Source organism: Silurus aristotelis, assembly GCF_946808225.1.
Source record: "Silurus aristotelis genome assembly, chromosome: 3".
In the NCBI taxonomy this organism is placed as follows: Eukaryota; Metazoa; Chordata; class Actinopteri; order Siluriformes; family Siluridae; genus Silurus; species Silurus aristotelis.
In genome coordinates this window covers 6,122,166-6,148,871 of record NC_139576.1, presented here as the reverse complement: position 1 = coordinate 6,148,871, position 26,706 = coordinate 6,122,166, and the positions used below count along the sequence as shown (strand labels likewise).

Here is a 26,706-nt window from a genome sequence, read left to right as displayed (position 1 = left end):
AGTTCCGTTTTTTGCCGTCTTTTTATTCGATAAGCTGAATAGCCAATCAGAATTCTCATTCTCGCCGATGAGCTCCGCTGCCGACTCAGCATGCAAAATCACCGAAAAACAGTTGACATCGTCCGACTAGAGCCAACACTGCGGAAAAAAAAATAAAGCTAAGCTCAGTCAAGCTGCCAATGATGGGCCCTTGAGCAAGGCCCTTAAAACTCAACTGCTCAGTTGTATAAATTAATATATAAATACACGAAGGACTTGCAAAGGACTTGTCCTGGATTGGAGTCTGGCATAGATGTAAATCGCTCTGAATTTAAATATTCGCCACTTCAATACACACAAATTGAAATGTACAGGAGTCTTGGTTAAAATGTTAAAATGACACCTGAATTATTGAGTCTACTAAATTATCTGCTGATGTGAGCGATACAACGGCAACTCCACAGTGGCTCAAGAAATAAAACGCATACCTCAGCTTTATGTATCGGGGAAGGTCAAACGGAAAACTAGCGTTAAAAAAAAGGAAGATGATTGATTGTATATTTTAGGTGGGAAAGAAAAAACCTGTCTCAGTGGATTTCATAAAAAGAACTAACAGGATTTTCATGGAGGACAAATCCACCAAAAGTCAAGGATGGAAAAATGCTGATTCAACTGTACGTTCGGAGAACAGCAAGTCCACTTCCGATGGATGACCAGACACTGAGGATAAATCATACTTCTTATTGCACTTGAAAAATACAGTAGAAGTCATATAGCTTAATATTAGAAAATCAATGACAAGATAGCAGTGCATAAATCTCCCAAAGTAATGTTTTCCTGAAGCTGTAAGAATGTTAAAGAAAAGATACACACTATAATTTACCAAAACAAACCCAGAAATCTTAAAATGATACGCTTGGATCTGCCATTTTAGACAGTTCAGTTATCATACACTATAGTCAAAAGTCTGTTGACACCTGACTCCAAGTCTCATTACTTTACATCAGTATCTGACTTTGCTAAAGCCCTTGTGTCTGAATCAGCAAAAATCTCCACAAAATCTAGTGGAACATCTTCTAAGAAGAGTGGAGGTTATTATAACAGCACATGTAGAATAAATATGACCATTAAGTAAAAGACAGAAGGTGGAGCTGGAAAGTGAGAGCAGGGGACCAGATGACATACCGGTAGAAGCATGGAGATGTTTAGGAGAGATGCAGTGGAGTTTTTAACCAGATTGTTTAACAAGATTTTGGATGGTGAGTGGATGCCTGAGGAATGGAGAAGGAGTGTGCTGGCACCGATCTTTAAGAATAAGGGAGATGTGCAGACTTGCAGTAACTACAGGGGAATAAAGTTGATCAGTCACATCATGAAGTTATGGGAAAGAGTAGTGGAAGCCAGGCTGAGAGAAGAGGTGACCATCTGTGAGCAACAGTATGGTTTCATGCCGAGGAAGAGCACCACAGACGCCTTATTTGCTTTGAAAATGTTGATGGAGAAGTATAGAGAAGGTCAGAAGGAGTTGCATTGTGAGTTCGTGAATTTAGAGAAAGCGTACGACAGGGTGGAGAGAGGAGTTGTGGTATTGTAGGGTGGAGTGGGTGGAGAAGAGTGATAGCAGGAGTGATTTGTGATAGAAGAGTATCTGTGAGAGTGAAAGGGAAAGTTTATAGGACTGTGGTGAGACCTGAGATGTTGTATGGTTTAGAGACAGTGGTATTGAGTAAAAGACAGGAGGTGGAGCTGGAGGTAGCAGAGCTAAAGATGAGGTTTTTGTTGGGAGTGACGACGATGGACAGGATTAGAAATAAATTTATTAGAGGGACAGCGCATGTAGGACGTTTTGGAGACAAGGTAAGGAAGGCAAGATTGAGATGGTTTGGACATTTGCAGAGGAGGGACCATGATGCTGAGGATGGAACCACCAGGAAGGAGGAAAAGAGGAAGGCCAAGGAGGAGGTTCATGGATGTGGTGAGGGAAGACATGCAGGTAGTTGGTGTGAAAGAGGCAGATGTAGAGGACGGGGTATGGAGACGGATGATCCGCTGTAGCGACCACTAATGGGAGCAGCCGAAAGAAGAAGAAGATGATTCACATGCACATACATGTATATGCTTGAAAGTTTGCTCTTTCATGTCCCTTTTATCCTTTTCCCACTCACTCATGCACTCACTCACACCGGCACCGGCCCTTCATTTCCAAACATTTGTCCATATACTGTATTGATTAACACATGTGCAGACCAAATATATTCCGCAAAAAAAAAAAAAAGAAGGGGTCTAAGGCATTACTTGTTCTACTGTTTTCCTGCCTCTATGCTTTTTTCCACTGTTTTGTACATTTACAATTACCAGTATAAAAATGTGCCCTGATTGAGCAATTTATACAATTATTTATTAAAACTTTGCTTTTAAGAATTAAAAGCTTTGCTCAAGAGCCAAAGCAGGACCAGCTGCTGTTGCTGGGATTTAAACTCACAACCTTCCAATCAGAAGACCAATGTCTTCATCACTGAGCTAAAATTATTCTTGCTCCTGTACTCCCTCTAGGCACTTGATTCCTGTAAGAACGTACATGCAAACCATTAAGGATTTATTTTAATCGAAACACAATTTAGTCTCAATCCAACGTGGAGATAAAAGTGTACATCCAAATAGATAAGTAAGCAACTTTACCCTGATCCTGGCTTAACAAACAGTGTGTTAGATAAGAATATTGGACATGAGTAGCGTCTAGTACCAGGGAGATCTATGAGCCATTAATCATCGGCTACAGTATAATAGAAAAGCTTAAAAAAAAAAAAAAAGAAAAGAAAATTAAATAAATAAATAAATAAATAAATACATTTTATAAGTGAGGTATTCAGTGTTTCTTTAAGGGATCTTTTAAGCCATTAGTACACTACAAAGACAAACAGTTTCTCTATTGCTGGTTCTCCCTTTCCACCTAATCAATTGCAAATGAGTCATATAAGCCAAATAAAGGTTTCACTAACGAGGCAGTTGGGGTTTCATTTGTGTTTTTATGATGAATACTTGTACTAATAAGAATGCATGAGAAAGGTATAAGTCTTGCAATTTGTCTTGTACTGTTTGCACCAGATTGCACTTGATATGGCGAGGACAACTTACTTTTCAGTCCTTAGCTCTGTACTGTGTTATGTAGCTCTATGGTGTGTGATGTAGCTCTATGTTGTTTATGTAGCACCAGGGTCCTGGAGAAATTTCACTGTGTACTGCATCAGCTATAAGTATATGGTTAAAATGACAATAAAATCTTCTTAATTTGACTCTTGACTTCTCAAAAAGCAACATCATGCACCCATCTGAAGAATTTCAAGAACATATGAGAAACAAAGTAATTCACATGTATCAGTCTGGAAAGGGTTCGAAATCCATTTCCAAGGCTTTGGAACACTAGTAAACTACAGTGAGAGCCATATCTACAAATGGAGAAAACTTGGAACAGTGTTGATGCTTCCTAGGAGTGGCTGGCCTAGCACCGACGACTAATCCAGAAACTCATAAAAGAACAATAAAATTCTAATTGTAGAGCACTTTTAATAGTGGACATTGTCCCAAAGCAGCATTATAGTAATAAAGAGTCTATAAAATTTTAATTGATATGTTAGTGCCTATACGTTTATCCCTAATAAATGAGCCAGTGGCAACAGTGGCAGAAGATGGAATGAGGAAGAAACCTGGAGACAACCCAGATACAATCGTCATGTGGGTGGCAACAACTGTCCATTCATTATAGTTCTATCATTGTTGAGGTTATCAACTGTTCACCAATGGGTGCTTTAAAGCGAAACTGCAGTCGTAACCTATTGTAGCAGACTGTTGATATTAATTTAAGTCCAAATCCATCCTTATAGTTCTTTAGATGATCAATTACTTCATCAATCTTTAGGCTGTTCATGTGGAAACATCCTCAACTGCACAGAGTGGTACCCAATTGAAGATACCTCAATTTAGAACTTCTATCTATCACCCCTTTATTTATCTACAGTATATAGACAACAGTTTGTGGTGTCCCTACCAAACGATTCATACATGAACATCCAATTCCATATTTCCTCCCAGAATAACCTCCACAATATTTTTATATTTCATGAAATTTTAAAGCTATCCAGATGTACATCCCTATTGAACTATCCAGAAGTGACAGTGATGAAAATCTCCTTGAGACGACATGAGAAAAGATTAAGAGCAATCAATCAGAATGACACCCGATCAGAGATGACAAACGTATACGCATCCTTCACTAAAGTAGAAGTGCAGATACTCATGTTTGAAAATACTCTGGTAAAAGTTGAACTACTGACTATACTTTTTTTTACTCAAGTTCAAGTAAAGAAGTTTGAGCTCCGCCATGTACATAAGTAAAAAGTATATACTACTCCTACCTGTTCAACTTGCCACACTGGTAACTGTGTGGCAAGTTGCCTTCCGTTTTGTTCGTTGTTTCGCTTCATAAACTAGCCTACATCTGTGGTGTGCGAGAGCCAGGAAATGATACGCCAGTGGTAGGTTAAAAAAGCCGCACAATGACAAGAAACAGGTTGATGGGATAAAAACGGTGCGCAGATTAAATTAGATTAAAACTGAAGTAATAACTTAGGTAACGACTCTGTTGTAAAAATGTAAAAAGTAGAAAGTACAGATATTTGTGTAAAAATAAGTGAAAGTAAACATTTGTTAAAAAAAATAATATTAAAGTAAAGTACTGATACCAGAAAAAAGTACAGTAACTAAGTATTTGTACTTTGTCCCACATCTGCACCTAATAGTGGAATTATAATTGATTACAGTATAAAGGTGTAGAAGAAAATCTAAAGGACCATCCAAAGTTGTTATCTATGATACAGCACCCTTTGTACTCAGAGAGTTAAGGGCCTTGCTCAAGGGCCCAAGAGGTGCAGCTTGGCGATACAGGGGCTTGAACCCCCCGGCCTTCTGATCAGTAACCCAGATCCCTAACTACTATGCTTCCACTTTACACTCAGCATTACACAAAGTATCACAAAGCTGCTGATTTCCATTATGTTCCCTATGTTGACCTTTCAGGTCCAGTGTCACACTAAAGAAGCAAACCTCAGACCCGCAAATATCTATTTTAAAACTTTCTTAACAAGCAACAGATAGAAAGAGATCATACCGAATCATATTTGATACATACTGTATATAAATACTGAGCATACAATAAACAAGATTGCATCATAAAGAGAACAAAAGAAGCTCAAGCACATGTTTTGCACACAACCTCAATATTGTGCTTCGGTATATTTACAGCTTAAGGGCTCTCCAAATGTCAGTCATTGATTTTGTTATATTTACTGTAGCTCGATAAAGTTATTGGTGCTGTGTGGGTGATTTGGTCAACAAGGCTTTACAGGCCCCTAGATCAGACTATAAAAAGTTTCTTCCAATTTTGAAAGTCTAAGAAAAGGAAGGAATGCTTAAAACTCTATTTGAGGAAGGTGATGTAAACGGAGACCAACAACCGAAACAAACAGCATTTGTAGATCTAATCAATACAGAAAGATGAACAGGCATGACACAGAGAAGGAGAAATCTACAAGCATGGAGGAAAGTGTCAACAAGAAAGTCCCTGGGAAAATGCTTGAGTGCACCAAAGCAGAAATGGAACGATTACTTGACAACACACACTCAATAACGCATTGAACAAACAACTAAACAACAATGAAAAGACTCGCTCACTCAATAATCACTGATGGCTTTAACAATAAAACCACTGACATGTAACTGAAATAGCTTTATCTCGTTACTGTGGCACCAATCAGGAGGTGGGATGAAGAAGGTAGCAAGTAAACAATCAGTTCTCGAAATCGATGTGATGGAAGCAATGTGATGACTAAAATTCTGGGTTAGAACATTTTTAAAACAGTTTGTGGGATGTTCCTGGTATGTAGTGGTAAGTACCTACTAAAAGAGGTCCAAGGAAGGACAACTTACTGTCATCCAATGACAGGATCATGTGCAACTCAGGCTCATTCAAAAATAAGTTAATGCTGGCTCTAATAGAAAGGAGTTGAAACACACAATGCATCACAGCTTGCTGAGGAACTGCTTTGCTATGGTTTAATCAGAGTGCCTATGCTGACCACCACAACTCTGCAATGGGCATGTGATCATCAGAACTGGACCATGATTCAATTCATTAAGGTAATCTGGTCTTTTATAAGTGTGTGCAACTTACCTTGGCAATAGACTGCACCAGGATGCACTATGAGAAGAAAGCAAGCCAGAAGAGTCAGTGTGATCCTTTGGGCAAAGTTCTTCTCAGTTCCAGGGTTCAAGAGGAAATTACATCGACAAGCACCACCTACCTAACCAATGTTGCAGACCAAGTATATGCCCTTTCATGGCAATGGTGTTCCCTGATTTCAGCGACTTCTTTGAGCAGAATAATGAGTCCTGCATATCCACACTGCAACAATTATTCAGGAATGATTCATAATACATGGCAAAGTGTTCAAGATGTTGACCTGGACTCCAAATGTATAGATCATGCTAGCATGTTTGAATGAAATGCTGAACTAACAAGTCCAATCCATAGAGGCCCCAGTTTACAACTTATAGTATTAAAAACTTTCAAAAATTAGTACAGAGTGACAACATACTGTAGGAGCTGAAAAATTCAGTTGTCTATATATATATATATATATATATACATAGGTGATCAAAATTAGAGAACAATTTATAAACAATTGAACAATTCTGAAATAATATCATCTTCACTGCTCAACAGTTAAAGGAGTTTTTGTCTTGTCTATACCGTGCTATCAGAACACCTTTTCCACAAAATAACTAGGGCATTTAAAAAAAAAAACATTATTTTGCAGAAACACACTGATCATAATTAGAGAACAACAATTGTGACGAAAATTTAACAAAGAAGAAAATAAAAAAAAATTAAAGTTTAGGGATACGTAGTGTACAGTAGTGATAGTAAAAAATCACTAGTAGATAGATAGTAAACCCCCCCTAGAAGTTCAGTGAGCTGATGTGCGTAAATGTGCAGTAAGATGCTAAAAAGTAGAGAGAGATGTAAGAGTGGCTGAGTGCTCGGCAGAACAGATGTTGTGGAAGTTTTTTGCCATATGACAGCAGGGGAGAGATCCCAGGAGTAAGGCGCAACATTTGCTGGTGGCAACATTTGTGCTCATGGCTTCAAATTGAGCACAAATTTGAGCTCGTAGGGTTTGGAATAGTGTGCACAACTCTCTCAGCTTATAATAAACCACTTTTCTCAACTTTAGTCATAAGCGATTCAAATCCCAGTCATCTAATTTTCTAACTGTAACTGTAACGTCTAGAATGTGTTCATTAATTTTTCATTTTGAAAATGAAACGATTATGTATAAATAGATGTTTTGCTTATAATGTACAGTAGAATATTTAAAATCCACCTCACATTTAATTTTGTGACTTTGAGTTAATTGGGTATGTGGGACTCTTGAACAAGACAAATAACTAAACAACCGTCAGCACAGAATCAATCAGTGGTTTCATCCAACACTCTGGATTCACTTAGAGTTTATATGGATCACTTCCTGCTTTTCAAAAGAGGGTGACAGAAAATGGGAGTCCCACACATGTCCTCTTCTTACAGTGTTATGCCAATCAAAAAATCTTCAGACACTTATTACAGAACATCCCCGCCCCAAGCACACCCCAAGCCAACCCCACCCTGTTCTACTGGACTGTTTGCATTATCTAAATATAGGAGGTGGAGGCTAATTTAGGCATTGGACTTTGGATCAGAAGGTTAAGGGTTAAAAACTCAGCACCACCAAGCTGCCACTGCTGTGCTCTTTAGCAAGGCCCTTAACCCTCACTTGCCTAGTTGTAAGATGCTCTGGATAAGGACCCCTGCCAAATGACATTAATGTAAATATAAAAGTTTGCTCTGGTTTATATCATTTATAATTTGGACAAATGGCACCAGAGTGGACTCTTTTCCTAAAACAAAAGTAAAATTCCCTTTGACTTTGAGTTTAGATTAGAAGTATTGTAAACCTTTGGTGCATTGATCATATTTGGTATTGTGAGATTTTGATGACTACATTTTGTCAAATGAACGAAGATAAGATGTAGAGAAAATGAATAAATAAGCTATTTTCCTTTGTTTGTCTGTGCTTTTATATTGAATTAAAATTAAAACCCACAAAGGTTTCACAATTCACTGTGATAAAAAAAAAAATCGAATGAACTCAACCTACAGCGATCCAAACTGCCTTCTTTCTTTATTTATTCCATTACTTTCTTCCTTCTGTGTTCTGGGTAAAATACTCACCACACTATATTCCCACCCCACCACAAGTATGTCTGACATTTATCATTCTCTATTTGTTCAGGATTTTTGAATAATGCTTTGAAATTGCTGTCTGTTGTGCAATCATGTGTCTTTGCAATTTTGGGTAACTATAGTATGTAATTATGTGTTTTTCCATGTGTGCAAGCTATGATTAGTGTTGGCTGCTGTGGCACCCAAATCACCCCATGAGGGATACAAGAAGCTAAATCTCTTCATTCCTCTATTCATGGAAACAAAGCTTGTATAATTGTTTTCAAATTAGATAGTTGTAACAAAACAGCAATAACAGTATTATTAAGGGTTGTCAAAATTACAGTGTTAATAACGCGTTAATGATAATTAATTTTAACGACACAAATTTTATTAATGCGCAATAAATGCAGTGCTCATTTCTGTTTGACCATTTTTACACAGTGAAATTCTTTTCTTTGCATTTTCCCAACTTGTTCGAAAGCTGGGGTCAGGGCACAAGGTCAGCAATGATACAGCAACCCTGAAGCACAGAGGCTTAAGGGCCTTGCTCAAGGGCCCGAAAATGGCAGTTTGGTGATACCGGAGTTTAACCCACCAACCTTCCGATCAGTAACCCAGCGTCTTAACCACTGAGAATTTTACTCAGATATAATATATATATATATATATATACAGTGAGGTAAGTAATAAGTAATAAGTATTTGAACACCCTGCTATTTTGCAAGTTTTCCCACTTAGAAATCATGCAGGTGCATGTCCACTGTGAGAGACATAATCCAAAAAAAAAAATCCAGAAATCACAATTTATGATTTTTTAACTATTTATTTGTATGATACAGCTGCAAATAAGTATTTAAACACCTGTCTATCAGCTAGAATTCTGACCCTCAAAGACCCTCCACTCCATTTATTATCCCAAATTAAATGCACCTGTTTGAGGTCGTTAGCTGCATAAAGACACCTGTCCACCCCATACAATCAGTAAGAATCCAACTACTAACATGGCCAAGACCAAAGAGCTGTCCAAAGACACTAGAGACAAAATTGTACACCTCCACAAGGCTGGAAAGGGCTACAGGGAAATTGCCAAGCAGCTTGGTGAAAAAAGGTCCACTGTTGGAGCAATCATTAGAAAATGGAAGAAGCCAAACATGACTGTCAATCTCCCTCGGACTGGGGCTCTATGCAAGATCTCACCTCGTGGGGTCTCAATGATCCTAAGGAAGGTGAGAAATCAGCCCAGAACTACACGGGAGGTGCTGGTCAATGACCTGAAAAGAGCTGGGACCACCGTTTCCAAGGTTACTGTTGGTAATACACTAAGACGTCATGGTTTGAAATCATGCATGGCACGGAAGGTTCCCCTGCTTTTACCAGCACACGTCCAGGCACGTCTTAAGTTTGCCAATAACCATTTGGATGATCCAGAGGAGTCATGGGAGAAAGTCATGTGGTCAGATGAGACCAAAATAGAACTTTTGGGTCATAATTCCACTAAACGTGTTTGAAGGAAGATTGCAAGATTTTGGAGAACAACCTCCTTTCCTCAGTTAGAGCATTGAAGATGGGTCGAGGCTGGGTCAATGACCCGAAGCACACAGCCAAGATAACCAAGGAGTGGCTCTGTAAGAAGCATATCAAGGTTCTGGCGTGGCCTAGCCAGTCTCCAGACCTAAACCCAATAGAGAATATTTGGAGGGAGCTCAAACTCCGTGTTTCTCAGCGACAGGACAGAAACCTGACTGATCTAGAGAAGATCTGTGTGGAGGAGTGGGCCAAAATCCCTCCTGCAGTGTGTGCAAACCTGGTGAAAAACTACAGGAAACGTTTGACCTCTGTAATTGCAAACAAAGGCTCCTGTACCAAATATTAACATTGACTTTCTCAGGTGTTCAAATACTTATTTGCAGCTGTATCATACAAATAAATAGTTTAAAAATCATATATTGTGATTTCTGGAATTTTTTAGATTATGTCTCTCACAGTGGACATGCACCTACGAAGACAATTTCAGACCCCTCCATGATTTCTAAGTGGGAGAACTTGCAAAATAGCAGGGTGTTCAAATACTTATTTTCCTCACTGTATATATATATATATATATATATATATATATATATATATATATATATATATATATATATATATATATATATATTATTATTATTATATTTTTTTCATTTTTTTTTTTTCGGTGCCGCTTATCAATAAACATTTGTTTTACTGATGCGCCAATTCTTAAATCAAGCAGCGAAATCCACCATTATGCTCACGTCCGGCAGTTAAAACCGTTTCCTTGTCAGAAATTCTGTTTAGTGTCCTTATGGTTTACGTAATTCAAAACACCATAATTACTTTAAAACAATTACAAGAATATTTAGTTTTCCTGCTCAATGTTGAGTTTGGTATCACAAAAAAAAAATAAATAATAAAATTTGCAAAAAATAAAGTGAAAAAATAAAGTGCATAAAGCATCCATATTTGTCTATGCCCATGTTGATTAGAGCATTAAACGTGTTAATTTAAAGTACATTTAGAACAGAAAAAATGTGCGATTAAGTTGCGATTAATCACGAGTTAACTTATGACAATCATGCAATTAATTGCAAATAAATATTATAATCGATTATATAGTATAGTATTGTATAGTATAAAAATAGTATAAATATATTGTAGTGCTGGTAAAAGAATAAAAGAAAATATTATTCATAATAATACATATAATGTAAGTATTATCATTTTTGTAGTCGTTCTTGTAAATATACCATTTCAATGTCAGTATACTTTTTATTAGTTGTAGTTAAAGAAATATTATTATTATTATAAAAATATATAATATAGAAAAAATTATATTAGCAGTAGTAGTAGCAATAATTATAGAGGTATTAATAGGTCAGTAGTAAAAGCAGCAATAATACAATAAATGCACTGTAGTAATACTCTAATATTATCAAGTAGTAGTAAAAGTAATAGTAGTAATAGCAGCAGGAGAAGTATGAAAGTATGAAAGTATAATAGTATGAAAGTATTGTGATTTTCATAGTAGTACCTGTAAAAGTACTAATATTTCAAAATTATGATTCTCATTATCAGCGGTAGTAATAGTAATATTACATTGTATTATTATTATTTTTACTTTGATTATTATAAGCAGCAGCAGTCGTAGTATAAGTACAATGTGTATCCTCTTGTGTAGGTGACACTGTTTTTATAAACCAGCACCGATTTTATTCATTTGACAAAGAAAACTCAAATTGGCACCAGGGTTCTAATCAGGGTTCCTGATTTAGAAATCAGGGGTAATAACTTTCTGTTCGCATTCTATTTCAGATCAAGTCTATCTGTTGTAAGCATGTGATCATTCCCCTACTGCATTCCATTTTTTATTTCTTTTTTTTACTTTTTTCTCCATATTCTATTTTCCGACTTTATATAAATAAAGAAACTAAATAAATAAGCGCCTGTGTGCTTCGAGGTCGTAGAGGGAAGTAGAGAAACTTCAGTAGCATTTTTCTTTATGTATATATTGGATTTATGGAGAGATAATTAAACAAAAATCATGGTTACACTTCTTTAGCATACATTCCTGCTGAGAATTGAGTGTAACACTGCACAAACCTTTGATTACTATAATAAATATTTGATCATTTAATATTCTGCTTTCCTCTGCACATTACTGCCAATAAGATAATTGTCACTTTTGATATAAGTATCCACAAAATGCCATGAATGTCAATGTAAATGAATGCTGTAGTTTGTATAGTGACTAGAGGCACACTATAGGTATTAAAGAGTCACAATAAGTAAAGGATGATGTGATGCATTTGAGTGCATAATTTTCTGCGTTGCATAAATCCTGCACCTGGAATAATGTTTGGAAAAGAAGAACTCTGCTTTTTTCCTGCCAGTCTGCAGTGCGCTCTGTGCCAACTTCATAACCTGAGTGATGATAGGAAGAAGCACATCACGCCTTTACCTTAACACATTATTGCCTTTCACAGGAATCAATCATAATTCAATTAGCCGAGGCAGGAGGTGAGCATCCTGGCAAAAATCTCACCAACACAAAACACACACACACGCACACACAAACTGCCTACAATCACAACAAATGACTTGCAAACTCATTAGACAACACAAGCCCGAGGCATAAAAAAAATACAGAGACTGATATGGAGAGGATCACTGCATTGTTTTGTTTTTTTTAGATTGGGAGATTAATTTCTATTCTGACACTTCGTCCTCAGAGTATCAGAGCTGTTTTTTTTTTATATACTCCGGTGAAGAAATAATTTATTTAGAGACCGTCGCCGGCTCAGCAGTTAACAATGTGAAAGCCACAGAGGGACTCGATGAGGAACTGATCAGGTGTATGCTTGTGCTCTATTCTGCCTCATTTAACAATGAAAGCAGTTGTGTTTTTATCGGAACTCACGATCATTTAACGAAATCGGTCTGAGAAACAGAACATTAGAACAAAGAAGCGGGGAAAAATAGGTCTACGAATTACATAATGCAAAGCCTATTATTAAGATGTTGAGGTTTTCGTCGGGAGTGACGAGGATGAAAGGGATTAGAAATGAGTTCATCAGAGGGACAGCGCATGTAGGACGTTTTGGAGACATGGTGAGGGAGGCGAGAGTGAGATGGTTTGGACATGTGCAGAGGAGGGACATGGGGTATATCGGTAGGAGAATGCTGAGGATGAAGCCGCCAGGAAGGGGGAAAAGAGGAAGGCCAAGAAGGAGGTTTATGGATGTGGTGAGGGAAGACATGCAGGTAGTTGGGTTAAAAGAGGCAGATGTAGAGGACAGGGGGGTATGGGGACAGATGATCCGCTGTGGAGACCCCTAGTGGGAGAAGCTAAAAGAAGAAGAAAAAGAAGTAGTAGATAGAAACAGTTCAGCAGTAATAGGTTACCTGTGCCCTTTTTTCTGGAATTTTTCCTTCCCAGTGCCACCACTGGACATTAAGGATAAACTTAAAGAAAGTAATTTTTATGACAAATGTATATTCGTAATCTATTTAAATCTGTAAAGCTGCTTATAGACAATGCCCATTGTAAAAGCTCTAAATCAAATTGATTGCATTTCAAGTTGTCATATGTACAGATGTCAGTAACAGTTGAAATGAATACAATGAAATGCTTAAGTGAGGGCACAAGCAAACTACAGCAAACTACAGCAAATATTAAACGATATTAAACAGTGAAAAGGAAATATTTATTATTTTATCCTTTTTTTGCTGAGTAGCAGCAACAGTAGTAGTTGCAGTTAAAACCACTTGTAAAAATATCAATATTTTAGCATGATCATATTTAGTAGTAGTAGAATTAATAATAATATAAATTAATATGTAATGTCTTTAAAGTATGTCCCTCGCCATTGGCACCAGTGGCTCGTTTGTTACGGAAAAAACTTATAAAGAGTAATTTTATGATGCCACATTCATATTCTTTATCTATTAAAATCTGAAAATCTTTGAGACAATGTCTATTATGCTAGACAAATCAAATCAAAATGAGTAACAGCATTAGTAGTAATCACCATTAGTAGTTATAGTAATATCAATAATAATAATAATAATAATAATAATAATAATAATATACTACAATAATAGAGTAGTAGTAGAAGCATAAGTAATATTAGTAGTAATAGTTCTACTACTATTATTATTTTTTTTCGTTATTATTGTTCTGAAGCATTATTTCCTTTATTCCAGAATAAAAGTGTGGAACAAATGTGCAGTAAAAAGTCCAGTAGCCTCCGAGGTGAGTGATGAATGGACCGGAGGCATCAAGCAGCTCTGTATGATGCCATATGCCATACAGTCTGGTTAAAAAATAAGAGCCAAATCCTCCAATGCACAATGATGATATGCACAAAAAAATCGGCCAAACACTTTTGGAAAAAATATTAACCACTCAATCGCCAGAGCTGCACACATGTGTGACTGATGGGAGAAGGCTTGTAGTAGTCAGGTTGAATTGGAGCACTGCTGCGACTGCTCCAGGTGCTCTATTGTGTGGGGAAACAATGGAGCTGAGCTTCTAAACGGCATTTTCATGTGAACAACAAACTGATCTGAGGTGCAGAAGGTAAGTGTGCAACTGGAAATACAAATGGAAAGAAGGAACTTTTGGAAGAATTCAAAAGAGAAATATTATCCTGTATATTTTGAATACAGGAATTAAGTACATGTGTTTCTGCATTTAGTGTTTTGAAGGTTCACTCAATAAATGTGGATGAAAATGATGTAAGATCTATGCTTTGGTCCAAAGTTAAGTCAAGTCAAGTCAAGTCAAGTTTATTTGTATAGCGCTTTTCACAACAGACATTGTCTCAAAGCAGCTTTACAGAAAACAACAGTGAAGGTGAATGGTGTGCGTTTGTCCCTGATGAGCAGCCGTGGCGACAGTGGCAAGGAAAAACTCCCTTAGATGATATGAGGAAGAAACCTTGAGAGGAACCAGACTCAAAGGGGAACCCATCCTCATATGGGTGACATCAAAAGTTTGGTCATAAATCTTTCAACAAAGTTACCATTAATGTTTTCGAAAATGATCAAATCTATGCCAAGATGAAGAAAAGCTACTGTATTCTGGCAGCCTGTGGTGGCCCAGACACCTTTTAAGCCATTTTAGTTTAGTTTTTTCCTTTAGTCCGTCACTTGTCTGTACATGATATGCGATTTTATTCCACTCTTATGACCGAAAAAAATGTGACCTGAGGACCAGTATAAACTCACATTTGCTAACCCTGAATAACACTACATCACCCAGCATGCCCACTGCACACCAAAAAAAATGCTCTGATGTCAATTAAATGAAAGGTCTAATTGGATTGGACAGCATAAGCAGCGCAGTTATGAACTTGACATGCTGAATATGTCAATATTACGCAATATATATCCTAAAGCAACTGATAAAAATAGTTTAATTGTGCGTTCTTCAGTTGTACCACAAATTTGATTATATTTACTGATAACTAGAATCTCTGAAATGTTTAGTTTCTTAGTATTTCATATTTCCCAATTTAGCCTCAGACAGTATACAGATGGTATAGGTTCTGGAAGTTTACGTAAAACATTACGATCCATTTCAGAGAAATCTGACAGTGAGTATGATACATTTTCAAAGCATTCAAAAAACTGATCAAGAAATAGTGCATAATCTTGAATATTACAATATTGCACAATGTTCACTATCATTTAAAAATACTCGATTTCCAATTAAAACATCGTACCTCAGGTTGGTAACGAAACTTATAGTTGCATACATGCATGTAAGAGATCACATAAGCGATAGATAAAAACATAAAATTCATAAGCTGTGTTTCTTTAATAAAAAAATCAACTGATCGTGTTGTTAGTGCTGGCAAACGTGCTTTGAATAAAAAATAATACTATTTAAGAAGATAGGCTTGTAAATAAAAACTGTGCATATTAGAGCATGGAATATTATTCCATTAAATATTACCTTACAATTTACATCTTGTACAAAAAATGGAAAAGTCATGTGTAAATAAAAGCTCAAAAGTCTCACGCAAAATTCAGGAAAAAAAAACACAGATGATGGATGTCTTACCAGCCCCAGGGTCTTGAATTCGTCTCAAATCTTCAGATATTCTCTCTCATTTGATATCATTATCATCACAGGAGCGGTGAGTTTCCTACAAAGGCTAAAAAATATATATATATATATATATATATATGTAAACATCTTAAATAAAAGCAATAGGCCACATGAACGTGGCAGCTAATTAGCAAGAGAAACAAGGTGCCAGACAGACCAACTGACTGATCTTTACTAGAATTACCCCATTATAAGCAACACAATGTTGGAATTATAATAAGGAAACTATCGATTAGGAATAATATACAGTGCTTCTTTTTAGTTCCATGGAAATCGGCCATAAAACAAGTAACACTAAAGAAAAACTGACATAGCAATTATAGATAAAAGAGAGAGAACAGGAAACAGCAGTGGCGATAGATTCTGAAGGTAACTCAGAAAACAATGGACTAAGGAAACATCCAAAAGAACAAATACATAACGCTGGAGAATTCTTAAAACGTAAAATGTTATATATATATATTTTTACTGGCCGATGTTGAATTTTTTGGCCTTAATTAATAAGACGTGATACAGAAAATTGCTTAAATTAAATATTTATTGAACAACACAAGCCTCGCCAATCATACCACTCGTTGTACCCGTGTCTACCTTTAGCTCAAACTACAGCAGTTTAAAGTCTCACTACCAATAAAGTTCCAAAAGGTTTCTCTTATTCTCTCACCAAAAGCAGCATCATATTCAACCAATGAAAAATATAAGACTAGATTTAAATGAATGATAAGAACTTATACCCTGGTACACAACAAGAACAACAAGGGAATGTTGGGGGTGGGGGGCTGTAGTTTTTCCCACAGCGTTGGTTCTGGTAAGATGGCATTAGCTGAAAAAGAATCCAATTGGCTAATTAGCTTAGCGAATTCCGAAAAATCGGAACATGCTTGCTGCCATTTTTGCTCTTGTCTTTGCAAGTTAGCAGACGTGATTGGAAAAAGCTACACGAATCCATTAGTAATAATCGCGGCAGATTGAAACGCTCGTTCCTTTATTTATTTACGGTTCTAGCACTTCTGCCTATTAAGATGGCGAATGCAGACTACTGAAAGTTATGTCTCAGATGCACCCTAACCCTAATTTGCAGCACAATCGGGCGATGCCGATTAATAAAAAAACGGCAAAAATCAGCTCAATTAATCGCCCGGCCAATCAATCGGTCGACCTATAATACAGTATCTCACAAAAGTTAGTCTTCTTTTCTTTTGGCTGCTCCCATTAGGAGTCGCCACAGCCGATCATCCGTCTCCATACCCCCCTGTCCTCTACATCTGCCTCTTTCAAATCAACTACCTGCATGTCCTCCCTCACCACATCCATAAACCTCCTCTATGGCCTTCCTCTTTTCCTCCTTCCTGGCAGCTTCATCCTCAGCATTCTCCTCCCGATATGAGTACACCCCTCATATTTCAGCAACAATTTTAAAAAGAAAAATACTAAAGAAATAAAACCTATAATTTGAGCTACAGTATAATGAAGGAGAAATACTATACATTGGCCAGCACACAAAAGTTTATTCATTCATTCATTTATCATAATTAACTCCTTTATGTGGAGTTTTTGTTATGCGTATTTTTTTCCACACCGTCTTGTGTTGTCTGCACTAGGTTGCTGTTGTGTGTTGTAGCTCTGTGTTGTTGAATGTAGCACCAGGTTTCTGGAGGTACGTTGTCTCATTTTCACTGTGTACTGCATTAGATTTGGTAGAAATGACAATAAAAGCTTCTTGACTTTGACAATATTTCTAGAACAACAAATATCAAATATGCACACATTCATAGTTTTAGACTGACCATGAGGTAAAACTAGGTCAATACTACACTTAGATTGTATACAAAATCTCCATTTATAGTACAGTTGGCATCACCGGTGGCAGTTTGCATTGCCACTGAAGCAAAACAGCAAACATCTTACTGTAGCACCTTCACATAAAGGTGAAACAAGACCAAAAAAAATAAAGAAATCACACTGCAATTTTGTTACCAAATCGAAATAACTGGCCACTAAATACCAACCTGGTTGTCATCCACAATAATAAATTTGTGACATGGAAACTAAATGTATGTCTGTTTCATCTCTAAAACATTCAACTTATCACAAACCACAGCTGAGTGCTATTTAGCAGTAAAAAAATTATAATTGAAATTTTTCCCGTGCAAACTTTTGCAGTTATATAAATTCAGCCTTCTAGAAGAACTGAAAAACGAGGACTGAATGTCCCCAGGTCTATAATGCTAAGGGTTTGTTTTCCCCAAGGACCTCACTAATGGTAGATGGTGGATTCAAGACCTCGCCTTGCCTGACAGCTTCTAAACTTGATGAAGGACGAGGAGCTGAGGGCAGCACGGCTCGAGTCACTGACTTCTTCTGAATCAGAGCCTGATACGTGTCCCTCAGGCTTTTCCACACTCTGAGTCTTTTTTTTTTGTCTCAGCACAAGATTTCAGCTTTGCTGCTTTTTTGACTTGTATGCTAAAAGCTTATTAAACTTATTAAACTTATTAAACATATTTGACAAAAAAAAACCAAAGAGGTAGATTAGACTTTGAGGCATGGCGTCTGGTTGTCGTGAAGTCTCAAAAAAAGATAATATTAGAAAAATAATCGTTAAACATATCATATTGGACATCAGCAAGGGGTTAGAGCTTCAGCCAAACAATGTTGGTCTGAGGGGAAGAACTTAACCTAGCCTAGATTTACAGTTCACATGAATGCCATATGAATTTAATTGTTACTGCGTATTAACTTTGAATTGCAAAATCCTGTCACACAATTTCCCACTTAATCCTCTAATGTGTAAAAATTATAACTGCCCCCATGCCCTCAAGCACAAATACTGACTGCCCTTAAAAGCATGACCATGCCATGTACATTAGGGCTTTCAGAGCTTAAATCTGAGCAGAAGAGAATGCACCGAAACAGACGTGCAACCTGAGGGAAGTATCGTTTCACACATTCATTTATTGTATCCGGTGTGAAAAGCTTTGATGGCTGTTTCTCTGCTTCCTGACGTACGTGATCCCAGAGCACAGAGTTGTGAGCGAAGCCCTCCAGCCTTTTTCGGCTTCCAAATGTCTGTCAGAGCCCCGGTGCCAGAGCGCTGCCGTGGGCAGATAAGAGCTTCACACATACACACTTGGAGGAGACCCTAGGGCTGAGATACCCCCAAAGCATATGCAGCCTTTTTCCATCAATTACACAAGTCTCACACACATACACACTCTGTCCAAACCATTTGTACATACACAGCTAAAAAGCGTATTAGGATTAGGTCAAATTGGCTCCTCCGGTATACACACTACTGCCTTAGCTGAGTTGATACACTGCATATATAAGAATTACACATTTGAGTTATGCAACATGGCTGCTGTGGATAGTCTGCATTCTATCAGCAGGTCATTTGTGCATCATAAAAAATTTATAGATGTATATAAGGAATTGAACGTGGAGAAATTTGGTAATAGAACAATAATTCCTTAAACTTACTGTTCCTAACTTGACTGTTATTACAGTTAAACTACAGCAGTTTGTTAATATTCACATTTCATATCATATATACAGTTTAGAGTTTTCCTGTCATGACAGGTTCTAACATCTGCAAAACACTGTTCAAGCAAAAGCATCTCTATTTTGAAGTTACAGAGCTCCTGGAGTTCCTTAAAATGGTATTTCTTCAGAACAATGCGAAAAGGCTAAAACGTGCTGTTTAAGCTCCCTGTACTTCTTAGCAACATTAGCCTTGTATAGAGGGGGAAATAATTATTTGACCCTCTGCTGATCCCCTTTACATAGAAATGAACAGTCTAGAATTTTTATGGTAGGTTTATTTTAACAGAGAGACAGAATATAAAAAGAAGGGATGATTAAATTGGATCTGGATTCATTAAAAAAAACAATAAAGAAATGGTTTCAATTAACTTGTATTTGGTCAGATGAAATAAGTATTTAATCCCGTACCAAATTAGCAAGAATTCTTACTCCCACACACCTAAATTAATCGTGTCCCTTTAGGAAAGAACTCCTAATATCAATTCATTATGTGTATTGAAGACAGCAGTCACAGAATTAACCTCTTCCATTTGAACCTCCTCACCACCATGGGAAAGACTAAAGAGCTGTCAAAGGACGTCAGGGACAAGATTGTACACCTGCACAAGGCTGGAATAGGATACAAGACCATCAGATTTTCCTTGATGCCTTAATTATTTTTTTTTGACAGACAGACAAACATTACATTTTACACAGAGCGCTTTGTGAACAAAGAGAAGCTGAAGCTGGCTTCACTCCACGTTTCCAAAGCGTTCTGACGCAGCTCGAGTTCCTGGAAGGGAACATGATAATATTATTTTGTTAAATAAACAAAAAATTGAAGTAACTATAAGTTGGTTCTTGGCCATAGTTATTAACAAAACAGCAGACTCTCTAGTGTAGAGCTCCCTGTATTAATTACAGTGGTAGAACCACAATGATGAAATTATTATATTTATAATTGAGTCCTGAGAATAATTTTATTGTCCGACTAGTCATTTAAACTGAATGGATTTAATCTAAGCCGTAATAACAATAACCAATAAGTCAATAAATAATGACAACTAGGAAAAGTGTTCTGGTGGAATTTTACTGTTTAAAACAAAAATCATCTTGATTACTCATACCCTTGAGCATTTTTTATGTTTATCAGTCTATTAAACTGCCAAACTACAGCCAGCCACACTGAAGATTATAGTCCAAACAATGGAAATGGACAGAGATGGATTAAAGGTGAAGGTTTACCAAACAAATAAGTATTTCCACTCCTCTAAACATTAAGGCAGGCTTTTACCTTAAGGACCAATTTCATTAACCCCAGTTTCTGTGGAGTTAGAAAATTGTAGCGCCTCCTTCGCTCCTTTAGTGTGCACTGAAAATGAGAAGAGATACCAAGCTGGAGGCTCCATTAGCACTCACTCCGATTAGCCAAAAATTTATTTCGAGTGTCAGACGAGCAGAGTTAGGTCACACGGTCATTCCTGGATGGAAATAAATAAAGCTAGGGTCACTGTAATTGACCAAGAGTGATGTAGAATGAAAAACACGCATCCCTGTGAGCTTTATGAAAAAACAATATAATAAAAAAAACATTAAAATCACATAAGACCCTTGCAAGTTGCATGTCTCATTACAAAGCGTCAGGTAGCCGATATGAATTTCTTATGCAAGAACGAGGTAATTAATCTGAATTAAATGAATAAATAGAATATATTTTATTTACAAGCGCACAAAGGGTGCTACTTAATCAGCTAATCACATACTAACACTGCTAGCATATATTTTCCTTCAGGAAACAATTGTGTTTTTTTCTAGTTTATGTATAATATAAAATTCTAATTTATACAATGCAAAAGTTAAACATCCCGATATGAATCTCTGACTAGTGTGCTCTCTGACCATCCAAACAAAGGACGTGAAAATGCAGCGTCCATACCGCAGACATGTTGTTTTAGACAAGCACGTGCAGGCAGCGGTTTCTGTTTGCGTCATCACAACAAACTGTTTCGGGCGCGTTTTTTCGGTGATCAAAGTCTTTCGGCTGAAAACCGAAAATGCACTTTTGGGCCATTTTGGGCCGAAAAATTTCAGTGGACGAATATTCGGTGCATCCCTGTTGGATAGAAACTCTAACATAAACACACACTACTGAAAGCAGTGCAACCAAACCAAGAAAAGCCAAGAAAAGCTATAAAATGAAGAGAATAGACTGTATAATGTATAACATATTCATGAAAGACAAATATTAAAATGTAGATCAGTGGTTCTTTTAGGCCATAGAGAAGGCCTTGGCCCTGACGACCTGCCACTGCTTAAATAGTGTATTCGTTGGTGTAAGTCAAAGTTCTCTGGTAATACCTTTTATGAAACGGACAAATTTTCTACATGGAAGAAGATTATGGTCTTCAAACCAAGGCACCAGCAATTTTAATAAAAAAAATGATCACCACCTGTCTGGGATATTAAATATTTAAAAAGCTTAAAGAAACTGCAACCCCTTCTCTAAGAAATATAAGTTGATTTATGAAGTTTACAGAACAAACATAATTAATTTTAACAATCATGTTGTATAGTAATATATATTTTGTGCATATATATTAATGAATTTCTTAGTTCATAAATTACTTATATGCCTAACAGTTGTCAACTTGTCTTATAAAATGCTGATGTTGTCCCTTTCCTTCTATTTTCTGTCATTTTCTTTCAGGAACAAAGCTGAACTCAAGTCCAGCGACAACCTACAGGAAAAACCAGACACAGAATCCAGATGGCAGTCACCAAAAAATTATCCTAATTAGAGCCCACAGATGGCCCTCTTATAAAACATCAACTGACAGGTTTAGTTTCTAAGCAGGCTTCCAAAAGTTGAAGAAAATCAAAAATAAGTACTTTTACCCCAGAATGCTCTAAAAATAGCAGCTTTGGGTTTTCAAAAAATTTGCTGCCAAATGTTGATCATCTCTGTATTGTCTAAAAGAAATAAAATGAAGACTAGATTCCTGGAACGCCTCCTATAGACACAGCTGATGTAATATATGATATCAGGAGTCTTTCAATGTGAGAAGCTATTAGCTGGCCAGATATAAATCATGGTAAAAGCTCTAACCCGTTACCTCTGATACATGCCAGGAAACGCCTATCATTCATTAAACCGCCGATATTAATACAATCATTTATAATAAAGCTCCAATAAGAAAGCAATTTAACCACATACACGTGACATTATGACTTTAATGACACTATACAGATACTCTGGTGAAAATGTTTTCATGTTTTGCATGCACATTCTTTAAAGTCAAAACAGTAGTGTTTGCACCCTGCATTAAAAATACGGGTTCATTCTTTATTCTCAACTGACTCTCAGGTCAGGCGATATTTCGCTATGTGAGAAACGTTTATGTAAAACACGTGGATTAAAGAATGTTGGTATGGTGATCTTATATACAGTGAGGAAAATAAGTATTTGAACACCCTGCTATTTTGCAAGTTCTCCCACTTAGAAATCATGGAGGGGTTTGAAATTGTCATCGTAGGTGCATGTCCACTGTGAGAGACATAATCTAAAAAAAAAAAAATCAGAAATCACAATATATGATTTTTTAACTATTTATTTGTATGATACAGCTGCAAATAAGTATTTGAACACCTGAGAAAGTCAATGTTAATATTTGGTACAGTAGCCTTCGTTTGCAATTACAGAGGTCAAACGTTTCCTGTAGTTTTTCACCAGGTTTGCACACACTGCAGGAGGAATTTTGGCCCACTCCTCCACACAGATCTTCTCTAGATCAGTCAGGTTTCTGGCCTGTCGCTGAGAAACACGGAGTTTGAGCTCCCTCCAAAGATTCTCTATTGGGTTTAGGTCTGGAGACTGGCTGGGCCACGCCAGAACCTTGATATGCTTCTTACAGAGCCACTCCTTGGTTATCCTGGCTGTGTGCTTTGGGTCATTGTCATGTTGGAAGACCCAGCCTCGACCCATCTTCAATGCTCTAACTGAGGGAAGGAGGTTGTTCCCCAAAATCTCGCAATACATGGCCCCGGTCATCCTCTCCTTAATACAGTGCAGTCACCCTGTCCCATGTGCAGAAAAACACCCCCAAAGCATGATGCTACCACCCCCATGCTTCACAGTAGGGATAGTGTTCTTGGGATGGTACTCATCATTCTTCTTCCTCCAAACACGTTTAGTGGAATTATGACCCAAAAGTTCTATTTTGGTTTTATCTGCCCACATGACTTTCTCCCATGACTCCTCTGGATCATCCAAATGGTCATTGGCAAACTTAAGACGTGCCTGGACGTGTGCTGGTAAAAGCAGGGGAACCTTCCGTGCCATGCATGATTTCAAACCCTGACGTTTTAGTGTATTACCAACAGTAACCTTGGAAACGGTGGTCCCAGCTCTTTTCAGGTCATTGACCAGCTCCTCCCGTGTAGTTCTGGGCTGATTTCTCACCTTCCTTAGGATCATTGAGACCCCACGAGGTGAGATCTTGCATGGAGCTTCAGTCCGAGGGAGATTGACAGTCATGTTTAGCTTCTTCCATTTTCTAATGATTGCTCCAACAGTGGACCTTTTTTCACCAAGCTGCTTGGCAATTTCCCCGTAGCCCTTTCCAGCCTTGTGGAGGTGTACAATTTTGTCTCTAGTGTCTTTGGACAGCTCTTTGGTCTTGGCCATGTTAGTAGTTGGATTCTTACTGATTGTATGGGGTGGACAGGTGTCTTTATGCAGCTAACAACCTCAAACAGGTGCATCTAATTTAGGATAATAAATGTAGTGGAGGTGGACATTTTAAAGGCAGACTAACAGGTCTTTGAGGGTCAGAATTCTAGCTGATAGACAGGTGTTCAAATACTTATTTACAGCTGTATCATACAAATAAATAGTTAAAAAATCATACATTGTGATTTCTGGATTTTTTTTTTTAGATTATGTCTCTCACAGTGGACATGCACCTACGATGACAATTTTAGACCCCTCCATGATTTCTAAGTGGGAGCACTTAGAAATTTCTAACTTGCAAAATAGCAGGGTGTTCAAATACTTATTTTCCTTACTGTATATATATATATATATATTGTCATATCATTGCATTTCTCATTTTAATGTTACAGTATCTCAAATGTCCTTTAAGGATATACAGTGGGTACGGAAAGTATTCAGACCCCCTTAAATTTTTCACTCTTTGTTATATTGCAGCCATTTGCTTAAATCATTTAGGTTCATTCTTCTTCCTCATGAATGTACACACAGCTCCCCATACTGACAGAAAAACACAGAATTGTTGACATTGTTGCAGATTTATTAAAAAAGAAAAACTGAAATATCACATGGTCCTAAGTATTCAGACCCTTTGCTCAGTATTTAGTAGAAGCCCCCTTTTGATCTAATACAGCCAGGAGTCTTTTTGGGAAAGATGCAACAAGTCTTTCACACCTGGATTTGGGGATCCTCTGCCATTTCTCCTTGCAGATCCTCTCCAGTTCTGTCAGGTTGGATGGTAAACGTTGGTGGACAGCCATTTTTAGGTCTCTCCAGAGATGCTCAATTGGGTTTAAGTCAGGGCTCTGGCTGGGCCATTCAAGAACAATCACGGAGTTGTTGTGAAGCCACTCCTTCGTTATTTTAGCTGTGTGCTTAGGGTCATTGTCTTGTTGGAAGGTAAACCTTCGGCCCAGTCTGAGGTCCAGAGCACTCTGGAGAAGGTTTTTGTCCAGGATATCCCTGTACTTGGCCGCATTCATCTTTCCCTTGATTGCAACCAGTCGTCCTGTCCCTGCAGCTGAAAAACACCCCCACAGCATGATGCTGCCACCACCATGCTTCACTGTTGGGACTGTATTGGACAGGTGATGAGCAGTGCCTGGTTTTCTCCACACATACCGCTTAGAATTAAGGCCAAAAAGTTCTATTTTGGTCTCATCAGACCAGAGAATCTTATTTCTCACCATCTTGGAGTCCTTCAGGTGTTTTTAGCAAACTCCATGCGGGCTTTCATGTGTCTTACACTGAGGAGAGGCTTCCATCGGGCCACTCTGCCATAAAGCCCCGACTGGTAGAGGGCTGCAGTGATGGTTGACTTTCTACAACTTTCTCCCATCTCCTGACTGCATCTCTGGAGCTCAGCCACAGTGATCTTTGGGTTCTTCTTTACCTCTTTCACCAAGGCTCTTCTCCCCCGATAGCTCAGTTTGGCCGGACGGCCAGCTCTAGGAAGGGTTCTGGTCATCCCAAACGTCTTCCATTTGAGGATTATGGAGGCCACTGTGCTCTTAGGAACCTTAAGTGCAGCAGAAATCTTTTTGTAACCGTGGCCAGATCTGTGCCTTGCCGCAATTCTGTCTCTGAGCTCTTCAGGCAGTTCCTTTGACCTCATGATTCTCATTTGCTCTGACATGCATTGTGATCTGGAAGGTCTTATATAGACAGGTGTGGGGCTTTCCTAATCAAGTCCAATCAGTATAATCAAACACAGCTGGACTCAAATGAAGGTGTAGAACCATCTCAAGGATGATCAGAAGAAATAGAAAGCACCGGAGTTAAATATATGAGTTTTACAGCAAAGGGTCTGAATACTTAGGACCATGTGATATTTTAGTTTTTCTTTTTTAATAAATCTGCAACAATGTCAACAATTCTGTGTTTTTCTGTCAGTATGGGGAGCTGTGTGTACATTCATGAGGAAGAAGAATAAACCTAAATGATTTTAGCAAATGGCTGCAATATAACAAAGAGTGAAAAATTTAAGTGGGTCTGAATACTTTCCGTACCCACTGTATGCATAAAGTGATCTTTCTATCCATCTTCTATATAGGTGCCGCTGTATTTATTAAAATCTCTATATTCACCATATAAATAATAATGTTTTAGTACTTCTCATTGGCCAGTTAGAAAGATTCTCCTCATCATATTGTTTATTATTTGGACCTTTAGTATTTTTTGTTTATGCCAAGGCATTGGACTCTGGATCAAGTTCAAATCCCAGCACCACCAAGCTGCCACTGCTGGGCCCTTGAGAAAGGCCCTTAACCTTCAACTTCTCAGTTGTAAGTAGAGTTGCAAAGGGAAAGAAAATTCCCAGTATATTTCTGGAAACTCTCAATGGTATGTTCATCTGGGTAATTTAGGAAATATTCCAAGTTAGAAACTTGGGATATTTTTTTTATTTATAGGAATTCATTTAATTAAAAGGTTGGGGAAATGTATTATATTTATCATATCATATACAAACAAAGATAAACATTT

The 26,706-nt window shown here is 37.5% G+C and overlaps 1 protein-coding gene across 4 annotated transcripts in view; it reads right to left on the bottom strand.

The window, feature by feature from the left end:
• gulp1a (GULP PTB domain containing engulfment adaptor 1a) overlaps positions 1–26,706 on the bottom strand; it is a 163,977-nt gene that overhangs the window by 74,162 nt on the left and 63,109 nt on the right. For 3 of the 4 annotated variants that reach the window (XM_083536310.1, XM_083536307.1, XM_083536311.1), the window contains exon 2: positions 15,885–15,978. The gene's annotated coding sequence lies outside the window, so the exon portion shown is untranslated. Of the gene's footprint in view, positions 1–6,205; positions 6,271–15,884; positions 15,979–26,706 lie in introns of all 4 variants that reach the window. The other variant, XM_083536309.1, reaches the window with a different exon arrangement.